Here is a 9,024-nt window from a genome sequence, read left to right as displayed (position 1 = left end):
CTCAGGTCTCTGGCATTGCTTCTTACAATTGCCCTTCTTATATTTAAATTTCCAAACCTGAGAATTCTTCTAGTTTTAAGCATAATCACACTGTTATACCTCCAAACGAGTATGAGGCTATTTTCAAGATTAAAAAAAACAATCCATTTAAAATACTTAGGTCTGTATTTTCTTGCTTATGTATGCAGGTAGTTTTATGAAAAGTTTGTTCTGAGAAGTGTCATGTGTGTATGCAGTCTTGGATTAGACTGAAATGAAATTGTGAGAATTTATGGAAAAGCTTTTTGTGAGAAAACGTTCTCAGCTATATAGCCTTAGAAACTAGAGAGTTAGAGTTGGAGCTATGAATATGGAGAGCCAGGAGTTGGAATAATCTCAAGGGAGGCAACTGCACCAGCCAGGATGAAAGATGAGTTTCAGCAGAAAATTGATCAAGATAACGAAGCAGGGGGAAGATGTCTTGTGACAGCAGCTGGATTTGTAGCATCTAGCCTCAAATAGGTGCATGAAACATAAGTTTGCTTGGAGGAGGAAAAAATCAATCAAGAGATTTCACATAGGATTGTGAGACTATAGAAAGCTCCAAGGCACCCTGGAACACTGCACCATTTACCCTAATCGGGGGGTGAGTCAGCACTCAATTATACTCAGGCAATTTTATATTCAGTTTTTTATGCGTTGGCGACAAAGCAATTTAGATAATATGGTCACACAGCAGAATCACTTTCTTTAGAAATCTGAGTTCCATTAGCTACAATAAAAAGTATGTCACTCCAAGTGCTCATTTCCCAGCATGGAAGAAAATCGTCATGTGGGATCAAGCAGAAATCTTTTCTTCCCATTGCCAAACTCAATGTAATTGTGTGACATGGCTGTTTTATCCCTGCTTCTGAAGATCTTGGTTACAGCTACTCTTGAGACTGCACAGATCCACTGCTGTGTGCAGGGCTGTCTGAAGTCTTTGCATTAATAATAGCACATGAGATAATGGCTCCTACTGGGATGTGTGTTCTAGAGAAAACATTCTGTTCTAATGAAGTGGGTCGTATATATGTAGGTACACAAGGGTGGCTCCACCACAGGGTAAAGAGCTGTGACCAGTGAAACAGAAGCACCTCTGTGAAATTGTGTTATTGGCAAGTCCCATGAGCACTATCCTGGGGGATTTCAAGGTGTGGCTTTATGCAACCTTTTGACATCAGTTCAGGGAAGATGTTATGCTGACATGACCTTTTGCTTAATCTTTTAAGGCATTTATTATATTTTGTTGGGAATTACACCTTTAGGAATCAAAAACTGGAGAGGAAATGAGTGATTTACTATTTGAACTGAGTGATAATTTCAATGCCAGTGACAGACTGAGTCTCCCATGAACTGTTCTTTACATCAATAGGATGCACAAACTGTGTAAAATCTACTATGTATGTCTCAGGAGCAAACACACAGCTTGAATCTTCATTCCCTTCTCTGTGACTCAATGGACTTTAATAGGAGCTGAGTAAGGACCAGATCTGTAGCACAGCAAGCTCAAAGAGAAATGTCCATTGAGTTTTTTTTCCCCCCATGGGTAATACCCTTAAAGATTCAGTGTCAAACCTTCAACTGTCATATCCTGACATCTTTCCACTCAACTAGCTCTTCATGTCTGCGCAAGTACTGGGTTCCTGCTCAGCTGAAAAGAAAAAAACACTTGTTGGGTTTTGTTTGTTTGTTTGTTTTTAATGCAGATATTTTCATGATCTTCTCATGAGGACGATTTTCAGACTGTATTTATCAAGACACAGACATTTGAACTCATTTACTTTGAAGTCACCATCACTCACACTGTCACAGCGTGAGAGCACAGCAGGTTAACCCAGCACTTCTCAAATCAGACTGCCTTCAGCCCCAGTATCAACACCTCCAACCAGTGCCTTTCCTAAAGGTGATATTCTGCCTGTCACCTGGTAGTCACTAATTAAACTCTCCAACCCCTGTGCTCAGAATAAAACACTGTTACTGATAGGAATAGCATGCAGAAAGGCATAAGAAACCCAGTGAACAGCCACACGCTCCAGAGAAAAGGGATTGCCTGAAAGCTTAAAATATGGATGTCTTCTTACTGCACTGTTCTTGGTTGTTTTAAATTCTTAGACAAGAACCAAGGGTGATCTTCTGGGGATGTTAAAATTATTTTTTGTTCTGGATTTTATTCCAAAAATGGAGGCACCTTCCAATCTCGATAATAAATTGACAATGCATGGAAGCATCCTTCCCCCCCTTCTCATTCAAGGTGCATCTACATCACTTTGTTGAAGACCTAGAAAACAGTCAAGGCTTCACTGATCCTTCCTAAGTAAACAAAAAGCATTGCTGGGAGAGCCAAAGGGTGCAGATTTGGATTAGAGGACAGTGTGGTTAGTCAGGAAAGGTGGTATTGGCTGGATTTTTGCCTAAATAGAGTTTCCATTTATTTCAAAAAGAGACCCCTGTTAGTTCTCAGATGATATTATTTTTACCCTAGCTGATGATAATCAGAATGACAAAAAAAGTAGCAGAATTTTTGTATTTATTGGACTGTTTTGGTAAACAACCACCACTCTATTGCTCTTTCTTTCAGTTTAAATGGACTGAATGAAAGCTATTTCTTTGTACAGACGTTTTTTCCCCATTTACTACCTAGTTTTTTCACATTCAGTATCTCTCTTGAATAAGACTGAACAGTTTTCCTGGAATTCCCTTTTCAGGAAAACAAATATTTACTTGCCTTCCTGGAAAATGCTAAGTACACAGAATTCTTAAGTAAATTCCTAGTGAGATGTTTTTAAGCTACCTTCATCTACTCAGAGATTGAAAGGGCAAAAGACCAGCCCTTAGTCTTCAGTGTTTATTTTTGATCCCCATGAAAATACTGACAGTTTAAAAAGCAGCTTTCTGTCTCTTTAAAACTGTTTGTGAATCATTATTTGGAATGAGCATAGTAAAGCACTTGAACCTGATTAACTTAGAAGTTCCATAGCTATCAACTAGGACAGTCCTCACCTCATAATTTTATCTATTAACAGATACTGTACAACTAACTGACATTAAACTGGCAGGATCCCAGCACAAAGGTGAACTTGAGTAAAAAATTATATTGGATTTTAATAAAACTTCTTCAAAGGTCAACCTCTGTAATGTATGAAATCAATCTTTCTTCCTCCTTCTTCAGCCCATTTCTTCACAGCTATAGGAAACTCTGATGCTCATAAAATATTTCCCATTCCTTCTCCCTCTTTTTACAGTTTCTCTCTACTTGTGACCATTACTTTTCACAGCAGCTTATTCCTCTTTTTTACTTCACTCTTTTTTACTGGCCTTCTCAGAATCTATACCCCATTCTGAAAATGTCGCTTATCAAGCTCCTCTTCAAGAGCAGATCCTACCTTACACCATCTTCAGACAAAACAAACAACCCATATTTTTACTTGAAGTTTCATCCTTGAAGCTGGATGAAACTTTGAGAAGAAAAAAGCTTTGGTGCAAAATCTTTTTTTTGTCCTTGTTTTATTTCTCCTTCTTACCCAAAAGCTGCTTTCTGTGTCTTGCTCAGGATTCTATCAACTTATTCTAGGTAAACTATAATATTGGTAGCATTCCACTTAGGAGAGGGTGATGTCCTTGTGAGCTCTGAGCTCTAATCTCCTGCAGACCAGTTTTTTCTACTGATGTTGGCCCTGAAAAATTATATATTCACAAGATTAGAGACAAACTTGGGGCTCTCCTGGAAGGTGACCTGGGTGTTTTGCCTGAATTCTGCTCCTGCTTATTTTTTACTCCATTGAAAAAACGTCACTTACAAGGTGATTTTGTGGTTTCCCACCTCAAAAAACCTTTGTGGTCAGGGAGCTTTTGGTACTGGGCAACACCTGATAGGTCCAGATCCCCTTTCTAATCAGTATTTATGGAAAAAATCACTGCTGGTAAAGTGAAATGTAAGAGAATCTACATTCCATTTCAAACTCGGTGCTAAGATATCTGCTGGAGAGCAGCCAGGCCTGGTTGCTCACACTGATAGATGGTGGGGAAAAGGAACACATGTTAAAATCAGCAAATGGATAAAATTGGGCTAGAGAGGGATGAATACAATGAGGAAAGCTTTCCAATTTTTCAAGATCAAAGCCCTGGCTCCCACGCTAAAAGGAGAATTTTGATTCCAAGTAGGAAAATGTTAAAAAAGAGACTGCACTCTATTTGGGAATGTATGATACAAAGCCTCATGTCCACCATCAGGAAAAATCCTATATATTCTGTGCTTCAACATTCATTTAGCAGAGAAGAGGATTCTATGAAATAGATGGGTGGTGGAAATTCTGAGCCTGCCTTCCTGCAGCTTTCAAATTCTTGTCCTCGTTGACATAATTAGTAAAAATTTTCTTTGTTATATATAATTGCTTTAAACAACTTTTAAAATTAACAAACTGTATTTTGGATTTGGATGTGTTGATCAATAAACAATATTAATTTAGATTTTTTAAAAGTGCTAGTTATTATTTCAGAAATCAAATTTAGATTTCTTTATCAGAAAAGAAGGTCTCTTTGTCAAGTCTGTGCAGTCTCTGCAAGGTTTTGTGGTAATGTAGTTGTTTTACAATGCAGAGATCTTAGATTTGGAGATTATTCTGCAGAGACCCAGACTGTGGAAATTGTAGTTCAGTTGCTGATGGCTGTCTGCTGGCGAACATTACAGGATCTGGCTACGAATAGGGCATGAGATCAAACCCTTCTTATTTAATATAGATTAAGAAAGTCTCCTCACTTCTAATCTCACTTCTGCCTCCTGCCCTGCTCTGAAATACTTGTGTGGATTTGCTCTGCTGGGGAGAAGACTTGTCAAGGTCTGTCAGGAGAGATGAAAATATATAGTTTTTCTTTTCTTTTAACATTAATCTTCCAGCTGAATAGAATTGGCAACATGAGTAATATTTTGCTGCTGGGGTTATTTTGTATTGATTGCATTTTTAAAGATTTTCTAGCAGGGAGGCAGACATTTTGTTATTGCTGTGTATTAATCAAAAGGGCTAAAAAACACTGCAGGCCTTACTCTGCCCTTGTGGATCAAAAATCCAGTGGATGCTTTAAGAATAAAAATGATCCTGGATTAAACTCTGGGTTTTGGTGTTAATAATTTAACACTACTACAGTTTGGCCACCTACCTCTGACATGCCTTATGTAGACCACACTGTGATCACTGCAGTTTAAAAGTTTATTTTTTCAGACAAAAAGGATAAATCGAAACTTTCACTGGAACACTACAAGTGGGGTTGATCCTCGAAGAGGTTATTCCTGGGTCAATGACCCATCATCAACATTTAGATTCATAGAATGGTTTGGGGTGAGAGGGACCTAAAAATTGGTCTAGTTGCACTTAACAGCAGATTTTTCTATAGCGTGGACTGCATGAGAAGCTTCCTTTCCATAAGCCCCAGAAAAGCACATCCTGATTTTTACAGCTTTAAGGGATCCCATGGCTGCCTTGATTACCAATGTCTTTGCTCTGTACATTTAATTCAGTTCCTAATGCTTCTCATGTAGCACTAAAGCCATTTAAAAGAAATCTCTGCTTCTAAAACCTGGCTTTTTTTAGCAGCTCAGCAGCAGTTACCGGGTTTGGAAAGCTCCTTATGAAATCTCACCTGAAAACACTGATCTGCAGCACTGTGCAGGTTTTCCCACTTCAAAGGGAAATCTGCTGCTGCCACCCCAGAGCTGAGCAGAGCAAGAGCTGAACTGTCACCGGTGGCTGATGTCACCTGTCAGCGTGTGTTTGTTGTTCCACGGAGACTCCTGAGCGCTCATGTCAAACCAAAACTAAAACAAAACAACCCCCTCTATTTGTCTTTTCACCTTTTCTGTTTAGGGAGTGTGGTATTCACATGCCCTCTGAACAGAGACTGAGCACTCTCAGGAGAAATCCTGAGAGAAGCTGTGAGAGAAACAGAGAAAAGAGAATCAAAACAATTCTTATCTCATTTGTGGGATGTGGTATAGAGATTGCTTACCCAAGGTGATTGCTGAATTATATTCTAGTGTTTTAGATTCATTGACCAGTTGGATCCACTGTGTCAGGACTCTCAGGAGAAAGTCATGAGTTTTCTAGTTAGTATAATATAGTGTAATATAATTATAATATAATATAGTTTAGTAAAGTAATTAATTAACCTTCTAAAATCATTAAAGTTCAAACATCATTCTTCCCGAGTCAGGGATCCCAACACTGATAAGGGAGTTGTTTCACTCTGTCTCTTTTTGATCAAAACAAGCACTCAGGACTCTCTTTTAGACTCCAGAGATACATTAGTTCCCAGTAGTCTCCCAGTTGCCAGTGCTTGTAATGTTACAATCTTCACATTTTATTTCCCATTTGGGGAGCATAGTGACAAGTGACCCAGTTTTCACTGAAAGCATGTACAACCCTCTAGATTTAAAACTGGGTGAGAAATACACAGGGAAATTGTAAATATTTTGAGTTTTAATCAAGATTTTCAAGTTGTTTGCAATACTGCAATCCCAGCAGCATTAACATTGATACATCTGAATAAAAACTATGTTTTACAATGAATTAAGCCTTCCATCAGAAATGTTAAGTTGTGGAAAATCCTAAATATTACTCTCTTCTTTCCCTTAATATTTCAGCTTTTGGGTTACTGCCTCCCATTCTCATATATACTCTCAGCCACAAAGGGTTAAAAGTCCAGGCATTTCTTTGACTGGCACTTCCAAATTTCTCCCGGGCCCCACGTAGCGCTTATGCCAAAATGCTTTTTTATTATAAAAACAGAGCAAGAGGCGGAGCAAAAAAAAAAAAAAAAGAAAGAAAGGGGGAAAAAAAAAAAAAAAAAAAGCCCTTCACAATTTGCCCTCCAGAACCGCGTCCTGCTAGCGCTGTGAACAAAACCGCCCCAGCAGCAAAGCTGAACAGCCCTCAGGGCGATTGGGAGCAAGCCCGGGGATGTTTTGCACCGCTGGGGTGGGTCCCATCCAGCGGACTCCATCCCAGGTGCCCCCGGAGCCCAAGGCTCGCAGGAGGCCCCGCGTCGCCCGAGGGCCGCCATCGCCACCCTCACCCGCCACAACACGGCCCGGCCCCGCCCTCCGCTCCCGCCGGCCAATCAGCGGCGGCCGCTCGGGCAGACAGCCAATCGCCGGGCGTTGCTACCTGTGGGGAGTATTTTTAGCCGGCGGGCGCGGCGCAGAGGGGGCGCGGGCGCTGATGTGGGGAGCGGCCCCGCGCCCCGCAGCGCCTGGGGGCTGCCAGCCGGGCAGGCGGCCCCGCCATCGCCGCTGCCGAGGCCCCCGCGGGCCGCGGTGGTCATGGGAGATGTAGTTCAGCGCTCCCCCCTTTCCCTACCCCGGGGGCTGAGGGGCGCAAGGGCAGGGTTTGACGTCGGCAGTGACGTCAAACGGCGCTGCGAAGCGAGCAGCGCGCTGACGTCAGCGTGGCCCCGCGCGCCGCCCCGGGGCGGAGGGGGGGTGAGGAGACAGCGGAGCGGCGCAGCGGGGGGCGGAGCCTCGGCGGGCGGGGGCGGGGCCACGCGGGCGCTGATCGGCGGTGGGCGGGGATTGGGCGGGCCCGCGGCGGTGGGCGGGGCGAGAGAGGGGATAAATAGGGGCGCGGCGGGCGGCGCTGCAGAAGCAGAGGGGGTTGCAGCTGCGGCGGCCGAGCGCGCCCGTCGTGGGGGTGTGAGCAGCGCTGCCCTCCCCCCTTTCCCTCCCCCCTTTTTTTTTCCGACCCTTCCCCCTCCCCCTTTTTTTTTTATTTTTTTTTGTTTTCTTCTCTCTCCTCTCCCCTCCCATCCTCGCCGAGAGAGCCGGCGCTCGGAGATGGGGATCGGGTGCTGAGCCGCCGCCCCCCCGCGCTCACACCCCCGCCGGGACTGTTTGCACTACCCCCGCAGCCCTGGGTGAGTACCGGCCGTGAGGCGGCGCAGCCCGGCCCGGGCGGGCAGTGCTGGGGCGGTCACCGCCCGGTGGGAGCGCGGCTCCTCGGGGAAGGGGCTGCGAGAGAAGCGCGGCCGGGCCGAGCGGGCCCGCCGGGCAGGGGGCAGCGCTGCCGGCCGCGGAATGGGCGCCGGGCCGCTCCGGCAGCGCCCTGCGGGACCGTCCCGGCTGTGCCGGACAGAGGGGCCCTGCAGCCCTCACATACCCCCTTTTCTTCCTCCTCCGCTCTGTTACGGGCTCAGAAAATGCTGTTCCTGCTGCCGCCGGAGCTCGGGGCTGTGAGCAGAAAGCTAATGAGAGCCGACTGCCTGGTTATGTAACTCGCACTGCTTACGGCTGCTGCTGGGCCGCGGGTGGGCTCGCGTCCCCCAGAAACTGCCGGCTCGCCAGAAATGCATAAAAGGAACAAGTCCGAAATGATCGAGCCGCTATGTTTGATCAGCTGCTTTTTGTACTGTGGATCCGTTTCCGTAGAGAAATTTACGGCGTCAGCCTGGTGCGCTCTGAAAGGAACATTCCTTTCTTAAAGGACATGGGGGAAGGGAAAGAGCGCAGATGGATTAATAAATCATTTTTAAATGCCCCGTTTAACCACCCAATCAGCTTTTCGGTACTGATTGTGCCCCTTTTGTAAATATCTTCTGTTTGCCCTTGATCTTTTCCTTATCCCCACCCGGTGCTGATCCAGCAAACGTTTAAAGGTCGCCTTATCGTACACGTAGCCTTTCAAACTATTCCCATACCATGTTGGGGAGAACACGAATGCCTTGGAAATAGGGTTCCAGACTTTAAAAGGAGATTATTTGAAGCAATAAATAAAAAAGCTGTGTAGTCACATTGTTAATGTCAAAATCCTTTAACTTTGATTTCTCTAATCTTTAGCGACAGCTATGCTAAATTTTGTTCTTAGTGATGTAGTGCAGAGAAACCCACAGTTAATTGAAATTTTAATTGAAATTCTCTTTGAGCTTTTAATGTGAGCCAAAAACAATCCCCATATTTTGTTTTATTGGAACTTTTCGACAAAGGTGTGTGTTGTGTGTGTACATTTATACCAAGGTACT

General features: G+C 44.0%; 1 protein-coding gene across 1 annotated transcript in view; it reads left to right on the top strand.

Moving 5' to 3' along the window:
- Positions 1-7,811: 7,811 nt before the first annotated feature.
- Positions 7,812-9,024, top strand: part of TOB1 (transducer of ERBB2, 1) — a 3,446-nt gene continuing 2,233 nt past the window's right edge. Inside the window, exon 1 of the mRNA XM_021555080.3 lies at positions 7,812-7,923. The gene's annotated coding sequence lies outside the window, so the exon portion shown is untranslated. The remainder of the gene's footprint in view (positions 7,924-9,024) is intronic.

This window comes from Lonchura striata, chromosome 19 (assembly GCF_046129695.1).
Source record: "Lonchura striata isolate bLonStr1 chromosome 19, bLonStr1.mat, whole genome shotgun sequence".
NCBI lineage: Eukaryota > Metazoa > Chordata > Aves > Passeriformes > Estrildidae > Lonchura > Lonchura striata.
Note: the sequence above shows the minus strand (reverse complement) of the source record. Positions and strands in the feature narration are given on the sequence as shown.